The sequence below is a fragment of the Schistocerca gregaria genome, chromosome 2, assembly GCF_023897955.1.
Source record: "Schistocerca gregaria isolate iqSchGreg1 chromosome 2, iqSchGreg1.2, whole genome shotgun sequence".
NCBI lineage: Eukaryota > Metazoa > Arthropoda > Insecta > Orthoptera > Acrididae > Schistocerca > Schistocerca gregaria.
This window is the reverse complement of record NC_064921.1, coordinates 836,582,695-836,605,581: the sequence shown is the minus strand read 5'-3', so window position 1 is coordinate 836,605,581 and position 22,887 is coordinate 836,582,695.

Sequence of the window (22,887 nt, the reverse complement as noted above, 5' to 3'; positions counted from 1 at the left end):
TGTAAAAGGCGCCCATAGCCAAACAGATGCCATGATGGCGAATAGTGTTGAGATGGCGTAACAGGGATGGACGTGCAGACGCATAAACAAAGCACCCACAGTCGAGTGTCGAACAGACTAGGGACCAGTACAAACGGAGGAGTTTGGATCGATTGGTACCCCAGGAAGTACCGTTGAGGACATGGAGGACATTGAGGAACCACATACAGCGGGCTGCCAGATAAGACACATGGGAGAACCAAGACAGTTTTCTATCGAGCGTGAGCCCCAGGAATTTCATAGTTTCAATGAACGGAAGGGCAACAGACCCAAGATGTAAAGGTGGTGGGAGAAGGCAATTTCGTCGCCAGAAATTCATATAAACGGTTTTGCTGTGGAAAAGCGAAAGCCATTGTCATGAGTAAAGACGATCAAGACATCGCTGAAGATTCCTCTCAGTGAGGCAGGTCCGTGGAGAACTGCAGTAGATGGCAAAATCGTCAAAAAAAGGAGCCGGAGATGCCCGGCAGGATACAGGACATTAGGGTTAATGGTGATGATAAAAAGGACAATGCTCAGGACAAAACCCTGAGGCACACAATTTTCCTGGATAAAGGGATCCCTCTAGGCAGAACCCACACACCTTGAAAACTCGGTCTCTTAAAAATGCCTGAGGGAAACATGGCAGGCGGTCACAGAAGTCCCATGTGTAAAGCAAATGGGGGATACCAGTTCTCCAGCAGGTGTTGTAGGCCTTCTCCAAATCGAAAAACACAGCCACAGTCTGGGATTTCCGCAGAACGTCATTCACGATATGGGTGGACAAAGTAACTAGATGATCAACTGCAGAACGCGGCGCTCGAAATACACGTATTCGTATTCGTTGGTAAATTGTGAGACTAGAGCCACCATACCAGCCGGACATGAATCATACTTTCCATGACATTGCAAACGCAGCTGGTAACAAAGATGAGGCGGTAGCTAGAAGGAAGGTTTTTGTCCTTACTGGGCTTAGGTCTGGGTATGACGGAGGCTTCACGCCAGCGTCTGGGAAACGTGCCATCTGCCCACAAGCAGTTGTACGAGTTAAGCAGAAATTGCTTGTCTACAACAGAAAACTGCTGTAACATCTGAATATGGATGGCGTCTGGCCCTGGGGTGGAGGATCGGGATAAACTGAGAGCATGATCTTGTTCCCTCATACTAAAGGCTGCATTGTAGCACTCACGATTCGGAGAAGAGAAGGGTATCGTCCAAGCCCCCTCCGCCGGCCGCGGTGGTCTCGCAGTTCTAGGCGCGCAGTCCGGAACCGTGCGACTGCTACGGTCGCAGGTTCGAATCCTGCCTCGGGCATGGATGTGTGTGATGTCCTTAGGTTAGTTAGGTTTAAGTAGTTCTAAGTTCTAGGGGACTGATGACCACAGCAGTTGAGTCCCATAGTGCTCAGAGCCATTTGAACCAGCCAAGCCCCCTCCCCTCGTTTCCGATCGATAAAGACAGGGTGATAGTGGAAAGAGCTCGAAACTTCCACAAAATGGCGGCCCAAGGTATTCGAGATAGCAATAGTGTCACGATGACATGGTGTGCTACTGTCAGGCTGGAAATCGGGGAATGGATGATGGTCCCAGAGAACCATCGGAGGTTGCCCCACACGACAGATAAAGGGGTGTAACTGTTAAAAGAACTAGTGAATGTAATAAAATTAGCTCTTTTGGTATCCCGAAGAACGCGACGACACTTTGCACGCATTTGTTTATAATGAATGCAGTTTTCCAAAGCAGAATGACGGTTAAAAACGTACGCGATTTGCGTCGCGGCATGCCTCCAGTCCACCAAGGAAATGGGGCACGATGTGATAAAGAGGAAATGCGAGGAATGGAACGGTCTGCAACCGTTAGGATAACGTTTGTGAAATATTCCACCTGGTCATGACAACTAAGGAAATCTTGTTCTTCGAAGATCGCCAGGGAGGAGTAAAGCCTTAGTAAGTTGCTATTTGGACGTGCATATGGATGGGGTAGGAGTCAGCAAAAGGATAGCACATGGGAAATGGTCGCTCGAGTAGGTGTCAGAAAGAACGAACCACTCAAGACGATGGGCAAGGAGGGCAGAACTATAGGTCCAAATGGGACTAGGTGTGCCAGAAATCTGAAAGGAAAGTGGATGCTCCAGTGTTAAGGCAGAAGAGGTTAAGTTGGTTAAGAAGGTCAGTCAAGAGCGCACCTCTCTGACAGGTCCTGGGAGAACATTGAAGGGAATGATGCGCATTAAAGTCAACGAGTATCAAAAATGGGGGAGATAGCTGCCCAATAAGCTGAAGGATGAAGGTCAAAACGAGTGGGTAAGAACTGTGAAAGCTCAAAGCAGTCGTGAGGGCGCAATTTCATTTCCGGAAGGCAAAATACAAGGGGATGCTGCTATGCTAAAAGCACCCATAAATCCTCTTTGTGGGACTGAAGGCCTCGAACGTTCCATTGGAGGAGAGTCGTGATGAGGAAGAGATGTCAGGGTGTCATCTTCGCTGTTGCTGAGTGACAGCTGGTGAATAGTCGTTACTATGGGGCACATAAACTGGAGGATCCTGCTCTTTGGGGTTCACAGAAGCATCAGCTTGCTTGTGTGGTCAGTCTGTGGAGTCTAACGCTGAAAAACGGTTGGTGGTGCACACTGGCGACATGGAGGCCAACTGGGCTAAGGTATCACATGGCGACACTGTCGAAGAGGATCTTGCAAGTTGGCTAATGAGAAGACCGTTTGCCTTTGGTGTACTTCTTCGAGCCTTTCCGGTTAGAGGAAGATTCGGGTGCTGTTTGGGTGGAGGGAAGTCTACATGGGAGTACTCATTCTGTCCTTTCCAGCCTACCGGTTGTGTAGCTGGTGGCTTCGCCCGTTGAGGTGATCGTTTGACGGCTTATTGCACAGCTGGATGGTGGGATGGCGATCCTACCAAGACACTGCACGTTTTCACAATTGGAGGTTACGTGTACGCACGGCCATGTCCTTCATGGAGCGAAGGTTAACAATAACAGAAATATACGTACCAGACGGTAAACGCAGTTTGCGACTAGCCAACTTGCGTGCGACTGGATAAGGCACTGTTTCCTTTACCCGGATCTGTTGGACAGACCGCTCGTCAAGATACACAGGACAATCTCGAGAGAAGTTGATACAGTGGAGAGAAGGAGGTGGAAAATCGTCCTCGTGCACATCCCTACCACCCACAGATTACACATTTCGCTGGTGTCAACAAAACGTTCTAGTGTGGTTGTGTAAGTAGGGTGAGCGCCCGTAGCGCTCTGTATGAAAAATCACTGGCTGTGCTGTGTGCAGACAGTGGGTGGTTGGCATTGTTGTAATACTCGCCATTGTAGTGTTGGGCAGCTGGATGTTAACAGCGCACAGCGTTACGCAGTTGGAGGTGAGCCGCCAGCAGTGGTGGATGTGGGGAGAGAGATGGCGGAGTTTTGAAATTTGTAAGACTGGATGTCATGAACTGCTATATATATTATGACTATTGAGGTAAATACATTGTTTGTTCTCTATTAAAGTCTTTCATTGGCTAACTATCCCTATCAGTAGTTAGTGACTTCCGTAGTTTGAATCTTTTAGTTAGCTGGCAGTAGTGGCGCTCGCTGTATTGCAGTAGTTCGAGTAACGAAGATTTTTGGTGAGGTAAGTGATTTGTGAAACGTATAGGTTAATGTTAGTCAGGGCCATTCTTTTGTAGGGATTATTGAAAGTCAGATTGCGTTGCGCTAAAAATATTGTGTGTCAGTTTAAGCACAGTCGTGTATAATACACTCCTGGAAATTGAAATAAGAACACCGTGAATTCATTGTCCCAGGAAGGGGAAACTTCATTGACACATTCCTGGGGTCAGATACATCACATGATCACAATGACAGAACCACAGCCACATAAACACAGGCAACAGAGCATGCACAATGTCGGCACTAGTACAGTGTATATCCACCTTTCGCAGCAATGCAGGCTGCTATTCTCCCATGGAGACGATCGTAGAGATGCTGGATGTAGTCCTGTGGAACGGCTTGCCATGCCATTTCCACCTGGCGCCTAAGTTGGACCAGCGTTCGTGCTGGACGTGCAGACCGCGTGAGACGACGCTTCATTCAGTCCCAAACATGCTCAATGGGGGACAGATCCGGAGATCTTGCTGGCCAGGGTAGTTGACTTACACCTTCTAGAGCACGTTGGGTGGCACGGGATACATGCGGACGTGCATTGTCCTGTTGGAAAAGCAAGTTCCCGTGCCTAGGAATGGTAGAATGATGGTTTCGATGACGGTTTGGATGTACCGTGCACTATTCAGTGTCCCCTCGACGATCACCAGAGGTGTACGGCCAGTGTAGGAGATCGCTCCCCACACCATGAAGCCGGGTGTTGGCCCTGTGTGCCTCGGTCGTATGCAGTCCTGATTGTGGCGCTCACCTGCACGGCGCCAAACACGCATACGACCATCATTGGCACCAAGGCAGAAGCGACTCTCATCGCTGAAGACGACACGTCTCCATTCGTCCCTCCATTCACGCCTCTCGCGGCACCACTGGAGGCAGGCTGTACGATGTTGGGGCGTGAGCGGAAGACGGCCTAACGGTGTGCGGGACCGTAGCCCAGCTTCATGGAGACGGTTGCGAATGGTCCTCGCCGATACCCCAGGAGCAACAGTGTCCCTAATTTGCTGGGAAGTGTCGGTGCGGTCCCCTACGGCACTGCGTAGGATCCTACGGTCTTGGCGTGCATCCGTGTGTCGCTGCGGTCCGGTCCCAGGTAGACGGGCACGTGCACCTTCCGCCGACCACTGGCGACAACATCGATGTACTGTGGAGACCTCACGCCCCACGTGTTGAGCAATTCGGCGGTACGTGCACCCGGCCTCCCGCATGCCCACTATACGCCCTCGTTCAAAGTCCGTCAACTGCACATAGGGTTCACGTCCACGCTGTCGCGGCATGCTACCAGTGTGCGATGGAGCTCCGTATGCCACGGCAAACTGGCTGACACTGACGGCGGCGGTGCACAAATGCTGCGCAGCTAGCGCCATTCGACGGCCAACACCGCAGTTCCTGGTGTGTCCGCTGTGCCGTGCGTGTGATCATTGCTTGTACAGCCCTCTCGCAGTGTCCGGAGCAAGTATGGTGGGTCTGACACACCGGTGTCAATGTGATCCTTTTTCCATTTCCAGGAGTGTAGTTCTAAGGGGACGTTCCAGTTGAAACGATGACACTAGTAGCAGTGCATCGGGTTCGGAATGTAAGTCCAGACTGTGATAATTTCATAGCCTGCTTTGATCTTAGACGGAAGCACCACTCTATCAAAAGTGAGAAAAAGAATGCAGGTGGGCACTAAGGAAGACTCTAGGTTTTTCATTACCTGATGGACGGCAATAACACACTGATCAGGGGGTAAGACTGGATTTCAGACTTGGTTAGACCGTCAAGCAGCCTGGTTTCCAGTACACTAAGGGAAGAATTCTAAGTTCTATGAGCCTCGACACGAACAGGGTAGCTGTGGAGAAGTGAGGCAGCAAGCAGTTGTTCTGCTTGAGAATCAGAAGTATTCTCCAAAATCTAAGTACCATTCCATAAATGAGAGCAGGATATCACAGGACCGGCAACTTCATCAGCACCTTTCTGAATAATAAACGGATTTACCGTGGTGAAGGGCTGACCATCTTCAGTATGTGAGTACACGAGGAACCCTGATGCAGCGGGAAGCGTCTTTGAATCAATAGCCACATTACGTTTACGTTTCGTAGACGTTGATTTGGAAGATGACTGACTCATTGCTAGAAAATAACCCATGATTTCCAGCGTCTCCGACGGCGCGCTCCTTCCGAACTGAGGGACCCTTTCACAAGGGGCATCCACCTTAGGTAATTGTTCACATCCCAGGTCATACCTCCCGAACACTTGACAGAGGGACCAATCACCAATTTGGGAAGGTTGCAGAGCTGGCAGGACATAGGCTGGGAACTGCGGCCTGGTTCCGATAGTTGCCGGTTTTTTTTTTATTACTCTAACATAGACACTTTTACATGTATCAGTACTTATTCATTGTCTGAATAACGCTTCGACGTAACCACATGATAATTGCGTTGAAACTGAAACTCTGCGTACTAGGAAGAGTAAAAGATTGCACCACAATTCACATGTAAAACCGTTTATTGAGAGATAATCTGCTTTTTAACTTTGTCTTTGCCATAAAACATTTCACTTCACGTTACTAATATGCTTTGTCACACTGAGAAACTGTTAACATGCAACAATGTTTTGAAGTTAACGATCCAGTCAAGAACCAAGAGAACTTAAACAGAAATTACGATTACATTGTTATAGCGAACAGACGACACAGTGTTATTGTGTGTGTACATTCTTGCTTGTTAGTGACACGATTACTAACGACTTTAAGGCTTACATACTTGGAACTTATATTGCTAATGAGATTTTAATGCAACATTTTGGTTTACTTGAAAAGACATTCCTTATTTCAAGTAGTTTTTGTGACATTAAAGATGACTTAGTATTTGGTTTATTTGACAGTTACACGATTTTATCACGACGCTACTAATGAGTGACAATTTACAATGTTGCTTTTGCGGTGTTTCTGTTTTATATCTGCACGGTTTTTCTGAATTCTTCTGGATAGGAAAACATGTTCTAGTAGTAACTTTTGTGGTATAGCTACAATGAGGCAGCTTTTTCTGTAGCACAACAATACATACAGTACAGTACTTACTTCATCACGGCAATAAGCATAATAACTAAGATATCTATACGCAAAGCATTTCACTTTTGTTTATCATGAGGTAAGTACATTGACTTCTGCAGAACTTAGCTTTCGGAGGACGATAACTACGACACTTCCACAGAGATTATCTTACAATACGACGCACATTTAGCGCTACAGGACACACATATGAGTGATTAAGTTTGTACTTAAACCATTTATTTTTCAACATATTTGAATTACAAAGAAATTTTTCCGTGATACATTTCATTCCATTGCTGTATTCTATAACACCTGAGGGTATAATTACATTAATCCTCAGGGGGGTACACGCTTACTTTGTGGACCATGTGTTTGGCAAGCACAAGGAGCCCTAGCTAATATGGTATTTGCTTATGCAACTTTACACATAGGTACCATATTTCTCCAACACAGAATTACACAGCTATTTGATTATTTTAGATGCAAACATATTTTTACTACATCAGTGACACATGTTTACGCAATTACACTGTTGGAGAACTTCACACTTATGAAATTGTATTTTGTCTGTACTTTGTGAAATGTTCATATTTGTTCGGAACCATTATGATACTATGAGAGCTTTGAATGATGTATTTGGTAGGGGATCATGATTTTTAAAGTACGTTTGAGGCAGATGATACTTTTGACATGAGCAGAGAATTTTCTTTAGGTTTTGAAGTTATTGAAGGAAGCTACGACGATTTTGAGAGTTGACTGAGGTGTTATGATGTTATTATTACGATGACTATGTGTATCATGCTGTTGCGGTATGTTTACAATCAATAAGGTGATGCTACAGGGTGTTTCAAAAATGACCAATATATTTGAAACGGCAATACAAACTAAACGAGCAGCGATAAGAAATACACCATTTGTTGCAATATGCTTGGGACAACAGTACATTTTCAGGCAGACAAACTTTCTAAATTACAGTAGTTACAATTGTCAACAACAGATGGCGCTGCGGTCTGGGAAACTCTATAGTACGATATTTTCCACATTTCCACCATGTGTAGCAATAATATGGCGTAGTCTCTGAATGAAATTACCCGAAACCTTTGACAACGTGTCTGGCGGAATGGCTTCACATGCAGATGAGATGTTCTGCTTCAGCTGTTCAATTGTTTCTGGTCTTTCAAGTGTCCCCACAGAAAGAAGTCACAGGGGTTCATGTCTGGCGAATAGGGAGGCCAATCCACGTCGCCTCCTGTATGTTTCAGATAGCCCAAAGCAATCACACGGTCATTGAAATATTCATTAGGGAAATTAAAGACGTCGGCCGTACGATGTGGCCGGGCACCACCTTGCATAAACCACGAGGTGTTCGCAGTGTCGTCTAAGGCAGTTGTACCGCCACAAATTCATGAAGAATGTCCAGATAGCATAATGCAGTAATCGTTTCGGATCTGAAAAATGGCCAATGATTCCTTTGGAAGAAATGGCGGCCCAGACCAGTACTTTTTGAGGATGCAGGGACGATGGGACTGCAACATGGGGCTTTTCGGTTCCCCATATACGCCAGTTCTGTTTATTGACGAAGCCGTCCAGGTAAAAATAAGCTTCGTCAGTAAACCAAATGCTGCCCACATGCATATCGCCGTCATCAATCCTGTGCACTAAATCGTTAGCGAATGTCTCTCGTGCAGCAATGGTAGTGGCGCTGAGGGGTTGCCACGTTTGAATTTTGTATGAATAGAGGTGTAAACTTGGTGCATGAGACGATACGTGGACGTTGGCGTCATTTGAACCGCAGCTGCAACATGGCGAACGGAAACCCAAGGCCGCTGTTGGATCACCTGCTGCACTAGCTGCGCGTTGCCCTCTGTGGTTGCAGTACGCGGTCGCCCTACCTTTCCAGCACGTTCATCCGTCACGTTCCCAGTCCGTTGACATTTTTCAAACAGATCCTTTATTGTATCGCTTTTCGGTCCTTTGGTTACATTAAATCTCCGTTGAAAACTTCGTCTTGTTGCAACAACACTCTGTTCTAGGTGGTGGAATTCCAACACCAGAAAAATCCTCTGTTCTAAGGAATAAACCATGTTGTCCACAGCACACTTGCACGTTGTGAACAGCACACGCTTACAGCAGAAAGACGAGGTACAGAATGGCGCACCCACAGACTGCATTGTCTTCTATATCTTTCACATCACTTGCAGCGCCATCTGTTGTTGAAAATTGTAACTACTGTAATTTCGAAAGTTTGTCCGCCTGAAAATGTACTGTTGTCCCAAGCATATTGCAACAAACGGTGTATTTCTATCGCTGCTCGTTTAGTTGTTATTGCTGTTTCAAATATACCGGTCATTTTTGAAACACCCTGTATATGAGTTATTTGATTATGCTACGTATCTGTTATGATGAAATATTGAAGAAGTGTCGACGAATAAGGTAAGGAATAATGAGTAGTGGTTAGGGGCTCTGGTTTGTGAAAAAGGATGTTGTAAACCAAGAATCGTACTTCAAGAGTTATGAAATGTGTGTAAATGCGTAATGTATCACAATGCCGACGAAAATTTTTTGGACTCTGTTATATTTATAGGATTTTGTTTCTACACATTTGTAACGCAAATTCTCAATCTGTGAAATTTTTTTATATGAGACTGTCAATGTAGCGGAAACTGCTGTCGTAAATATTTCAGTAAGAAAGGTAAGTGACCTTGACGTAATTCGATTTGGGCGCCCAGCTGAGAGGTAGTCGTCTGACAAAAGAAAGCCATTAGGTGAAAAAAAAGAGGCCATTATCCTCGCTATTGACATTCATTCCTTTATAGAAAGCATTGCAAATACGACATGCTCAAACTTGAAAACACATGATTATGCTGTGGAGCTCTTAATTTATGATATTTACTAAAATGCCTAATGAAACGATGAGAAACATTTCGTGGCTATTGTCTTGCTAGTTGAAAGATTGTTTACTGCACTATGAAACGCCATATGGCTAGTGAATGACGTTTCACGCCTTGCTTGGCCTATTTTGTTTAATACCTAGTTTCTAGCTGCACTGCAGCATTGGTTACTATAAAATTTAATGGCTGTACTAATATAAATATTTTATGCCTACAGATCCAGTAAATAATAACTTGATGATGTACTTAAAAAAACGAAGAAGCTCAAAAAGACATTTCCCTTCACAAGAATTGCATACAGAATTTTCTTTTCAAGTACATGGTAATATTTTTGTTGCAGTAAGTTTTTGTCGTGCACCACTTTAATTATATAGACATTAAGATGTGAATGTACATTTCCCTTATCTGCTTTGTTGTCTTTAGTGTAATATTTTTTCTGCTTGAGCTTTGTCATATTTAGATATAAGTTATTGTATTTGCTGCTGCTGTTTGCCAGGCATAGTGCTACTAAATTTCACTTTGTTTTACTCTGTTAAGCTAGTTTTACTACTGATTTATTTTTCTTGTTGCTGCACATTGGTTCATATCAGTTGTAATGTTGCATTGCTTGGTAATTTAGATTTACTGTAGCTTGCTTTGCCAATTGCCATTTTTTGGTCGTTGCTGTTTGTGTTAATTGTTTTGTGCTGCTGCATTGCGTCGTACCTTAGGTTAGCATCTGAGCTCAGTAGGTTTAAGTTAGCTTAAGAGGGGGTAGACTATATAAGAAACTAACTATGACGAATTGGAAGAAAAGCATTGAGAAGCTATAAGAAAATGGTTTGGCCAAAAAAAAAGTAGTGTACAGTGGAGAAAAACTATTTTTGAAAGAGGATGTGACAGAATACAGAAAGAATGCTTGGATAGGAATTTTTTTGGTGGAGACAAATGTTGAAATAAGGAGAAAGATCTACAGAACGAAGTTTTGGGTTGGACTGCAGTACCAAATGTTACACTGAAAACAAACCCTATTCTGTCCTTTCCTTTTGTGTTATCCCACTGTGTGTTCGTGTATCCTTGTGTATTTGTTTTCTTACTGTGTCTGTGTACTGTTTCATAGAATTTTTCTAATACTCAGCTACATGAACTATGATGAGGAATACTGTTATCCTCAAATATAATTTGCATTAATAACATGTTATTTACTTTGTAAATATGTTTAGATATTGTTTATTGTGTTTTGTTTTAATGCTCATGTGTGAAGTTGATGTTTCAAAAGTTATTCTGATCTTTATGTATGTACTTATGTCATAATTTTTGTAACACTGTTGTGCATGTTTATTTCCATTCTTTTGTAAAGCCTGTTTTACTTCAAATGTTATCTGTATTATTCATGTTTTTAATGATGTATTTTGTACCTTTGTTATTGTATTCTTATGTTAAAAAATTGTAATTGACACCAGTTCATCAAATTAAGTAACTTGTAAGTTACATTTCGCTGCACACTTTTCTGTTGGCTATAGTATATGGACAATATGTGAGAAGTAGGGACTGATAGTGTTTGCACGTGTGTTAATAATTCAGTAAGGGACTGGATAACAGCATTACTGGTTCTAAGGACAATCCCAAAAACTTTGTGAGTGGACAAGTGGTGGGTTATGGACTTGCTATATTATCTGCAAAACTCTTCAATGGTGATTGTGGGCCTGCACAGTCAAACAGATGGCTGCTGGCCATTTCTACAAGAACTACAGTGGGTCTACACCTTTGATGACTCACCAATACCATTATTTCTACAAGGACTGCAGTGGGTCTGCACCTCTGGTGGCCCACCAATAGTAATCTCTACCAGGACTACAATGGGTCTACTCTGTGTTGACCTACCTACCAATATTCTTCAAAACTTCGACTGACTCTGCTGTGGGTTTGCTCTGTTGTGGCCCATTACCTGTCTGCATGTCAAGAGTCAGCCCTGTCTTTCCGTTGGAAGGACAACACTGCTTCTTCAAGAGTGCATGGAAATCCACTACTTCTGTGTGAATTTTCTTTTACTACTCAGACTTTGAGAAAAACACTGCAATTTTACTTTGATGAATGATAAGGACTGTCTTTATGGACTGTGCGAAAATCTTAGCTTTTGACCAACTTTGTATCGATAAGTGTGTTTTTTATGAAAAAAAATTCAAACCTGTATTGGCCACTGCCCAAAACAAGTTGTAAATTTTTTTTGGAGGGAGCATGGGAGCTATGTAAGTAGGCTGTTTAGGTTTTTTTATTGGTAACGCCGCCGCCACGTAGCGCTCTGTAAGAAAAATCATTGGCTGTGCTGTGTGCAGACAGTGGCTGGTTGGAATTGTTGTAATACTCGCCATTGTAGTGTTGGGCAGCTGGATGTTAACAGCACATAGTGTTACACAGTTGGAGGTGAGCCGCCAGCAGTGGTGGATGTGTGGAGAGAAATGGCGGAGTTTTGAAATTTGTAAGACTGGATGTCATGAACTGCTATATATATTATGACTATTAAGGTAAAGACATTGTTTGTTCTCTATTAAAATCTTTCATTTGCTAACTATCCCTATCAGTAGTTAGTGACTTCCGCAGTTTGAATCCTTTAGTTAGCTGGCAGTAGTGGTGCTCGCTGTATTGCAGTAGTTCGAGTAACGAAGACTTTTGGTGAGGTAAGTGATTTGTGAAAGGTATAGGTTAATGTTAGTCAGGGCCATTCTTTTGTCGGGATTATTGAAAGTCAGATTGCGTTGCGCTAAAAATATTGTGTGTCAGTTTAAGCACAGTCGTGTATAATTGTTCTAAGGGGACGTTCCAGTTGAAACGATGACACTAGTAGCAGTGCATCGGGTTCGGAATGTAAGTCCAGACTGTGATAATTTCATAGCCTGCTTTGATCTTAGACGGAAGCACCACTCTATCAAAAGTGAGAAAAAGAATGCAGGTGGGCACTAAGGAAGACTCTAGGTTTTTCATTACCTGATGGACGGCAATAACACACTGATCAGGGGGTAAGACTGGATTTCAGACTTGGTTAGACCGTCAAGCAGCCTGGTTTCCAGTACACTAAGGGAAGAATTCTAAGTTCTATGAGCCTCGACACGAACAGGGTAGCTGTGGAGAAGTGAGGCAGCAAGCAGTTGTTCTGCTTGAGAATCAGAAGTATTCTCCAAAATCTAAGTACCATTCCATAAATGAGAGCAGGATATCACAGGACCGGCAACTTCATCAGCACCTTTCTGAATAATAAACGGATTTACCGTGGTGAAGGGCTGACCATCTTCAGTATGTGAGTACACGAGGAACCCTGATGCAGCGGGAAGCGTCTTTGAATCAATAGCCACATTACGTTTACGTTTCGTAGACGTTGATTTGGAAGATGACTGACTCATTGCTAGAAAATACCCCATGATTTCCAGCGTCTCCGACGGCGCGCTCCTTCCGAACTGAGGGACCCTTTCACAAGGGGCATCCACCTTAGGTAATTGTTCACATCCCAGGTCATACCTCCCGAACACTTGACAGAGGGACCAATCATCAATTTGGGAAGGTTGCAGAGCTGGCAGGACATAGGCTGGGAACTGCGGTCTGGTTCCGATAGTTGCCGGTTTTTTTTATTACTCTAACATAGACACTTTTACATGTATCAGTACTTATTCATTGTCTGAATAACGCTTCGACGTGTCCACCTTTTCGTTTTATTTTGCATGACGTGGAGTATGCCGCTCGTACGATGCTTAAGCCTCTCATACCTTTCCCCCTCTTTTTTCTTCACATTTTTATCGTTTACTATGGTTGAGTTATCTCTTCACTGGTACCGGCATGATTATTGTGGACCCACATGTTCAAGGAAGGTAAGGGCTGTATGCGGACATCTCTTCGACTGAGGTTGCTGTACATAATACTACACTCCTGGAAATGGAAAAAAGAACACATTGACATCGGTGTGTCAGACCCACCATACTTGCTCCGGACACTGCTAGAGGGCTGTACAAGCAATGATCACACGCACGGCACAGCGGACACACCAGGAACCGCGGTGTTGACCGTCGAATGGCGCTAGCTGCGCAGCATTTGTGCACCGCCACCGTCAGTGTCAGCCAGTTTGCCGTGGCATACGGGGCTCCATCGCAGTCTTTAACACTGGTAGCATGCCGCGACAGCGTGGCCGTGAACCGTATGTGCAGTTGACGGACTTTGAGCGAGGGCGTATAGTGGGCATGCGGGAGGCCGGGTGGACGTACCGCCGAATTGCTCAACACGTGGGGCGTGAGGTCTCCACAGTACATCGATGTTGTCGCCAGTGGTCCGCGGAAGGTGCACGTGCCCGTCGACCTGGGACCGGACCGCAGCGACACACGGATGCACGCCAAGACCGTAGGATCCTACGCAGTGCCGTAGGGGACCGCACCGACACTTCCCAGCAAATTAGGGACACTGTTGCTCCTCGGGTATCTGCGTGGACCATTCGCAACCGTCTCCATGAATCTGGGCTACGGTCCCGCACACCGTTAGGCCGTCTTCCGCTCACGCCCCAACATCGTGCAGCCCGCCTCCAGTGGTGTCACGACAGGCGTGAATGGAGGGACGAATGGAGACGTGTCGTCTTGAGCGATGAGAGTCGTTTCTGCTAGGTGCCAATGATGGTCGTATGCGTGTTTGGCGCCGTGCAGGTGAGCGCCACAATCAGGACTGCATACGACCGAGGCACACAGGGCCAACACCCGGCTTCATGGTGTGGGGAGCGATCTCCTACACTGGCCGTACACCTCTGGTGATCGTCGAGGGGACACTGAATAGTGCATGATACATCCAAAACGTCATCGAACCCATCGTTCTACCATTCCTAGACCGGCAAGGGAACTTGCTATTCCAACAGGACAATGCACGTCTGCATGTATCCCGTGCTACCCAACGTGCTCTAGACGGTGTAAGTCAACTACCCTGGCCAGCAAGATCTCCGGATCTGGCCCCCCTTGAGCATGTTTGGGACTGGATGAAGCGTCGTCTCACGCGGTCTGCACGTCCAGCACGAACGCTGGTCCAACTGATGCGCCAGGTGGAAATGGCATGGCAAGCCGTACCACAGGACTACGATCGTCTCCATGTGAGCAGCCTGCATTGCTGCGAAAGGTGGATATACACTGTACTAGTGCCGACATTGTGCATGCTCTGTTGCCTGTGTCTATGTGCTTGTGGTTCTGTCAGTGTGATCATGTGATGTATCTGACCCCAGGAATATGTCAATAAAGTTTCCCCTTCCTGGGACAATGAATTCACGGTGTTCTTATTTCAATTTCCAGGATTGTAATTACGCTCAACTCCGCAAACAGCTGAAGTTACGAGTCGGTTGCATCGTTCGTTCCGAAGTTTTCTTACTTGATCAAATATGTGTACCATCGCTAAACGACCTTTTGTGCTGCCATTACCTTGTCTAGTGTAGCCATAATAGTTCAACGTGGGATTCGCGGTACTCAAGTCTTCCTTGGACAGCATTTCGAAAGTCAGGTCTGTTAGGTAAATCAACAAGTAGCTGGTGTTTATAATTGTGGTTCTGCTAATGGTGGGAATTGTGTACCATTCATTAGCAATACTCGACCTTGTAGCTCTGTGGTCTTGTCCCTAGCGAAATGTCCTTGTCCGTGTGCTCCAATCTACTACCTATATAAAAATGTTGCTCGTGAACCTTTCTCATAAAAATAACACAACATAATTATAACCATAATATATAGACTCGGGAGACTACATCGTGCCCTTAAGGTGTATGGATGTGTTGAAACAACCTCACGTAATCGTTGCGTCACTGGATTATTTATATCTTTCATTCCATGCTTTTTTAAAATATATTTCCCGTCCCCCTTTGGAAGGAGCTGTCGGCAGTGCTTCCTATTCACCTTAAAACGGACAGATTCCACGCAGACAGCCGTGGTTCGTGTGGGGAATTGTATTTTAACATTAATTGGGGATGTCGTTTCGGCTACATGATAGGGTACTTGGTATCACGCAATCAACTTCGATGTTTTTCCAATCGGAACATGAGGGTTAGATAGCATAACCCACTGCCCGACGTGATACTTCCTAGAGCCTTTATTAATGCCTCGAACAGAAGATACATCCTCCCCTGAAACAGTGACATAATTCAAAAGGTGAGGGCATTATTCTACCAGTAACGTATTTATAGGGTCAAAGACCTGTGCTTTCATTGACTTTTTAATTACATGCACTCATGACATATTGTAAAATTGGGTGCTCCAGTTATTGTGGCTACTGTTGATATAATAACTTAGAATTTTGCTAAATGTTCTATACGCTCTCTCCGTTCCACTATTCACTTGTGGGTGAAGATAGCTTGTTCGTAACTTCGTAAGGTGCAGTAGCCCACATAGCTGCTTAAACAACTCCTTGGTCCGTTATCATTGCTACTGGCGCACCGGATTTCAATAACCAATGGTTAATGAAAGAGAGGGCCACTGTGTCTGCTTGTCGGTTTGGTATGGTGCTCATGACCAAGTAACACCAAAAATTAGCAGTTATGGTTCGTAAATATCAGTTTCCCGCTGGTGTTTGCGTAAAAGGCCGAAGTATGTTGAGACAAATTAGCTGTAAAGGTGTCTTTGCCTCAGGCAATCTGTGCAGTGGTATTTTCTGATGACTCATCTTGGCCCTTTCAGTGCAAGGGACGTAGTTCGTTACATAGTGCTCAACGTATTGTTTTCTCTATGGCCACCAGTAATTTTCCGCAGCATGGTGATTCACAGCTCATTGTCCGCTGTGCTTAGCTAAGATGGAACCATGGGATTCCCTCAACAATTTGTCCCACAAAGAGGCTGGCACAGCGATACGGGGATCGCATCATGTTTGCTTGTAAACCTCTCCGTCGTCATAGCTGAGCTGGTAGTGTTATGTGTATCGCTGAGAATAGGGGTTGGCTACCTGAGTTCTGCGCCACTCTTCTGTAATCATTTCAATGGATTCTACGGCTCATAGTTTGTGGATTAATCCGTCAGCGATACTGTGAGACTTCTCTGGACGATGCGCTATTTCAGAATCCAGTTAGTTAGGCGTTAACGCCCAGTAGGTTAACCTGATGGTTGGATCCATTAGTTCTAGGAGCCGCTCTAGTGCGCCGTGATCTCTCACGATCTTAAAACGCCTCCCATACATAATTACTTATGAAGAAACAGTCATGATCTCAAAATATCATTCATTTAAAATGACCAGTTTCGGGACATCAAGTAGACCTTCTTAGGACTAATTGCACTATCTGCTCGAGCTGGCGACGTGCTGTGCAGCAACGTGTTGTCAAGGCGGTATCTTAGATCTTTTTAAAGACATAATGTAAAGAAGGATTGCTGCTTCTTCGTTTCCATGCTTACATGAGAAATGTTGTAAAATATTTCACTGTAGCTATTAGTTTTTACGTACTTCGTTTTTACTTACTGACTCAGACACTTTTTAAAATTTTATTCCCTAAATCTTTTTTGATTACTGATAGTGTATGTTGTATACTGTATGTTGTGCACAACATACACATGGAGTGTTATCTGTTCCTTTTTCCGTATTTGATTTCAAGTCTTCCAGAGATATTTTAAAGTTCGATTAATACTGAATATCCCATGTCTTCCATATCGAATACAATAACTTCTACTTTCACATGAGACAAGTCCTTTCCCTTCAGTGTAGGCTTTTCGCCTATCCGCTCTCTCCTATTGCACTTATAATGTTGACTTTCTTGCTTTTAGCTTCAAGAAGTACTTTTTATTTTATTGTCTCTTAATCAGTCCGAACGACAACCGTTCATTTTTGTTTATTTTTCTATTTCGTCACATTTTGCGCCTTGGCTTCCCTGAATATCCTGCCTATCTCATTGATAACTGACTTGTATTGCTACATTCCAGTCTTTCATTGAACATTTTTGCAAAACCATTGTACGTCGGTTAGTTGAAGTACTTCTTCTGAAATCTAAGACTTCTTCACCGTTGTCTTCCGAGTACCTATATTTGTCTGCCCAACTTCTGCAGATGCTCTTTTTAGAGATGTCTATTCATCTCCAACTGAAATGCCTATTGTTGCAGTTGTCAGCGATCTACAGGCTTAGAGAACTTCGAATAATATGTAGCGACTGAAATTGCACAGTAGAGTGCAAGAATGAAAATCGAAGGAGGACCACAAAGCTTGGTAAAGTTACTGAAAACAATGGGTATCACGTTGGGTGCGATTGAAAATGGTAGATATGCGGGATGCTGCATCAGACACCTTTATTCATTAAAAACAGGACGGATTGACAATCTGCTTGGTTCACTGTTGTGGCAAATACAGCGTCAGTCTAACGAATATAAGTGAACACTTTAGAGAAATTTGAAAATATGACTGATGGAATAACATCTCCAAAGGTATATAACATATAGTATGACTGAAGGTATCAGTTCGAGGGGTGGAAACTTCAATGACGGTGCAAGCAGACCGTTTGTAGGCGTGCTTTAAACGGTCCACAGGTTCGTTACTAAAGCGCCAGGGAGCCCGCTACACTACATGAAGATACACAGGAAAATAAATTACGGCCGGCGAGCTATAAAAAACCGTAGTAAGTAGTGGACCGTCCCATAAAACATCCCTCAAATTAGCGAAAAAAATTTTCACGACGGAATCTTAATAACGATAATGGAACAGGTGTGCGAGGCGAGTAGCTTGTGAGTGGAGGTGTGGACCGCTGGACTGGTGGTGGTCCCAGGAACGCACTAGCTACAAATGACGTGGCCATACGTCACACCTGCAAACGGAGTGGGACGCACCATCGCTACGAGTTGTAGCCATTTATCTGTGAACAAGAACAGACTGCCAACAACCTACTGCTAAGCTCAGAAGGAGATATCTAAGCCAAATATTTCTCCTTACTGTGACTTGGACGCGATACCTGTGTCTTTTCTTTTTTTCTTCTTTCCGCACCCCACACCTGACATTGTCGATGTTTTATTTAGTGGCAGATATTGGAATGGTCTATATGTTCGTAACATTTTTGTTTTGAATGGTGGTATCCATGTTGCTATGGGTTTATTTACCGTCATTTCTTAGTCGTGGTTCACTGCTGCTATTTAAGTTTACTTATTGTCATTTTGTCATTTGAAGGCAGCGAATGGAGCTGTGAACACTAGAAAATGGAGTGCCAAGTGGAGAAATCGAAACATTTCAGACGTATTTTTCTGTCTGAGTTCAGTAGAGGGGTGACAGCAGCGGAAGCAGGCAGAAATATATGCACCTTCTATGCGGATAATGCCACTGGATAGAGCAGAGACAAGAAAATGGTTTCCTCGTTTTAAGGAGGATTGTTTTGACAGTTGAAGAGGATTTTAGGGGTTTGATTAAGATCAAAGCATTAATCCCCGGTGACCAACGTCACTTTACTTGAGAACTGGCAGATATGTTGAACTGTGATCATTTCCCCAACTCGTGACATTTGCATGCGTGGGGAAGGTGTATGGGTACCGCATGCTCCGTGCCAAAATCACAAAAATTTGCTGGTGCCCATGTGTGTATCTCTGCTTGCTCATCGGCAATGGGATCGTGAATTACACAGACAATTCCCATTCTTTACTGTTACTGGTGACGAGATCAGTGCCTGCAAGCTAACAAAAGGAAAAGGAAGGAATGGTTTAGCCCAAACAAAACAAGCAATCCAAGAACAAAGAAAGAAAGAAAGCCTGGCTGAAGTGAAGAAACTCTACGACAACGCCCGCCCGTGTTCTGCTATACTGACAAAAAACGCTATACCTGAGTTGGGTTGGCTAGTCATTACGCAACCACCTTATTCACCTGATCTTGGTCCCTCAGGTTGTCACCTTTTCCGCTTTCTATCGAACATCCTTCAGGGAACTTCCTTTCCGGATGAAAATGCCCTCCGAACAAGGCTCTTAAGACTTCTTCACCTCAAAACCACGTGGTATCTACAGCAGCGGAAACGCAAGGTTACTCCAGTGTTGGCAGAATGTTGTAAATAGAGAAGGAGAATATTATTGTTGATAACTAAAGTCTGTATTATGTGTATCTGTTGTGTTTATCGAACTTACGGAAAAAGGTTAAGAATTTATGCCCCAACCCAATATTTCGATAACCCAGTCGTTATCACCAGGTACGATTATAATTTGTAAGTCAAACATTGAAACCATACATTGCAGAGCGAGGGCTTCCTATCGATTTGAAACGTCGGAATGACATAGCTGTTCCATATGAGACAGGAATCCCGAGGTCGGTAGATCCTGATGAAAAGTATCCGGACACATATAGTGGACATTAATATGGTGTGCTTTCATCCTTCGCCTTCATGACAACTGGAGTTCTAATGCGAATATTGTAAATGAGGTGTCTGTAAGTATGTGGAGGAACAGCAGCCCGTTATTCCTAAAGAGCTGAAAGCAGAGAAGATAATGATGTTGAGCGCTGGAACGTTTTTTTCTTTTTTTTTTTTACATCATGTTGATATCATACGTCCGCAGCTCACCGATTTCGAGGGCAGCTGATGTTAACGTCACGTTGGAAGTACCGACGCAACCAATACGGCATATCACTGGTAATAATAGAAGATTGTGTTGTAACAACAGTGGCACTGTCGGTGTTAGCACTCTCTAGCCACTTAGCGGACTGTATTCCTTCTCCGTCAAGAGAGCCTGCACTTTTGGGCGCTAACACCGGACAGTCTCGCATGCTGAGCCGCCGAACTTTCACGACATCAGCACGGAGTGAATCACTGGCGTCAGGATCGAGGATTGCCTTTACGGGGCTGGATCGAACCACGCTAGTACCTACCTAAACAACGATGTCTGCTATAACACTAGCCTACAAAATTTTCCTTTTTTGTGTATCTTACATGAAAACAACTAATCGTTTTCTTTTCAGGAGTGCTGGCAAGGAATTCTTTTTATGAAACTGCAAGATTAGCTCTTGTTTTGAAGTTATGATTACTTTATTGCCTGTAAAAGCTTATGCAGGTATTTACCTTGGTGGAATGTTACCGAGGATTCAACCACTTTGCCTGACGTTTGTAGTTTTCTGCTGGTGATTCCCTGATTCACCATTAATCGGTTAACATTGATGCACTTTACTTTCCCTGTTATCTCATTTCCATGCCCGAAATTTGCTGTAAGAAGCGTTTTCTGTGCTCGTCGGCTACAACATCACTGTTGCCATGAAGGAAGTCCAAATCGGATCTAGTAAATGTAACTTTAACGACATGATGCACTTCAGTCTGTTGAAACAGTAGAAATTTGCCACAAGATCCTTATAGTTTTCTGCCCTCGTATTTCCTAGAAAGTTTGTTGAATGTTGAATAAAAGAATCCCAAGGTAACTTTGGTTCAAATGGTTCAAACTCCTCTGAGCACTATGGGACTCAACATCTCAGGTCATCAGTCCCCTAGAACCTAGAACTACTTAAACCTAACTAAACTAAGGACGTCACACAAATCCATGCCCGAGGCCGGATTCGAACCTGCGACCGTAGCGGTCGCGCGGTTCCAGACTTAAGCGTCTAGAACCGCTCGGCCACCGACGGCCGGCCAGCTAATTTTTCATCGCCTGTCAGGGTGATGTTGCAATTTTCACCTTTGAAAAGTTTGCTCATTTGGAGTCGCACTAAAATACCCTCTTTCATTTACGCCTCACTAAGATGTGAAAATTTCTCATACAAGTAGAGAAATGCTTCCCCAGTTTTGCCCATGGCGTTAACGAAATATCTCATTACGATCAATTTTATATGAAGAGCAGGGACAATTATGTTACTGGATTCCTCAAGTGCTTCGTGCATAAAATTATGAGATCCTGATTCAAGTGATTGACGCTTAGGTTAATATTTCTTTTTATAATGAAGTGCTTCGGCGCGGCCATCCTAGCAGCACAGGAAGCAACGGAATTTGGTGTAGCTGATAACATTGTGGTATGAGTAATATGCTTACGACTTTCAGATTCCCAGAAATCTGCCACACAAAACGTTCCATAGTTGAATGGTAAAAAGTAATTGTTTGATGTTATATGTTTCTTTCATGAGTCGATGGTCAATAGAAATGTGTGGCTAGGGCCTCCCGTCGGGTAGACCGTTCGCCTGGTGCAAGTCTTCCGAGTTGACGCCATTTCGGCGACTTCCGTACTTGCGTGTCGATGGGGGATGAAATGATGATGATAAGGACAACACAACACCCAGTCCCTGAGCGGAGAAAATCTCCGACCCAGCAAGGAATCGAACCCGGGCCGTTAGGTATGACATTCGATCGCGCTGACCACTCAGATACCAGGGCCGGACGAATCGATGGTAACACGTTGCCATTATGCAGTAACACACACCTGAGATTCACTTTGGAGAAGTTGTTGAACAACCTCCATTGATCATTTTTATAGTCAATGCCCGCAGGTGCCATTAGTACCTGAACATCGCTTCAAAATACCAAGTTCTATTCACTTTTGAAAAAAAAAAAATGGAAGAAATGGCGTATGGCGGTTACGGAACGCATTCACATTTACCTTCTTATCAAGGCAATTCCATTGTTGTGTTCTTGACGCCAACAATTGTGCTTTATCTTTCGGCAGTTCCAGATCTATCACTGCGTGGTAGTGGCGGTAAGTTACTATGCGTTCCTAGCATTTTTTATTTTTTATTCTAGTTATCAGTCTTCTGACTAGTTTGATGCGGAGCACCACGATCTCCTCTCCTGTGCCAGCCTCTTCATCTCAGAGTAGCACTTGCAACCCACATCCTCAGTTATTTGCTGGATGTACTTCAATCTCTGTCTTCCTCTACAGATTTTGCTCTCTACAGTTCCCTCTAGTACCATGGAAGTCATTCCCTCATGTCTTAACACATGTCCTATCATCCTGTCCCTTGTCAGTGTTTTCCACATACTGCTTTCCTCTCCGATTATGCCCAGGACCTGCTCATTCCTTACCTTATCAGTCCACCTAATTTTCAACATTATTCTATAGCACCCCATCTCAAATGCTTCTATTCTCTTCTGTTCCGGTTTTCCCACAGTCCATGTTCCACTACCCTACAATGCTGTACTCCAGACGTACATTCTCAGAAATTTCTTCCTATATTTGATATTAATAGACTTCTCTAGGACAGGAATGCCCTTTTTGCCATTGATAGTCTGCCTTTAATGTCCTTCTTGCCCTGTCCGTCATTGGCTTTTTTACTGCCTAGGTAGAAGAATTCCTTAACGTCATCTACTTCGTAACCATCAATCCTGATGTTAAGTTTCTGACTGTTCTCATTTCTACTACTTCTCATTAGCTTCGTCTTTCTTCGATTTACTCTCAGT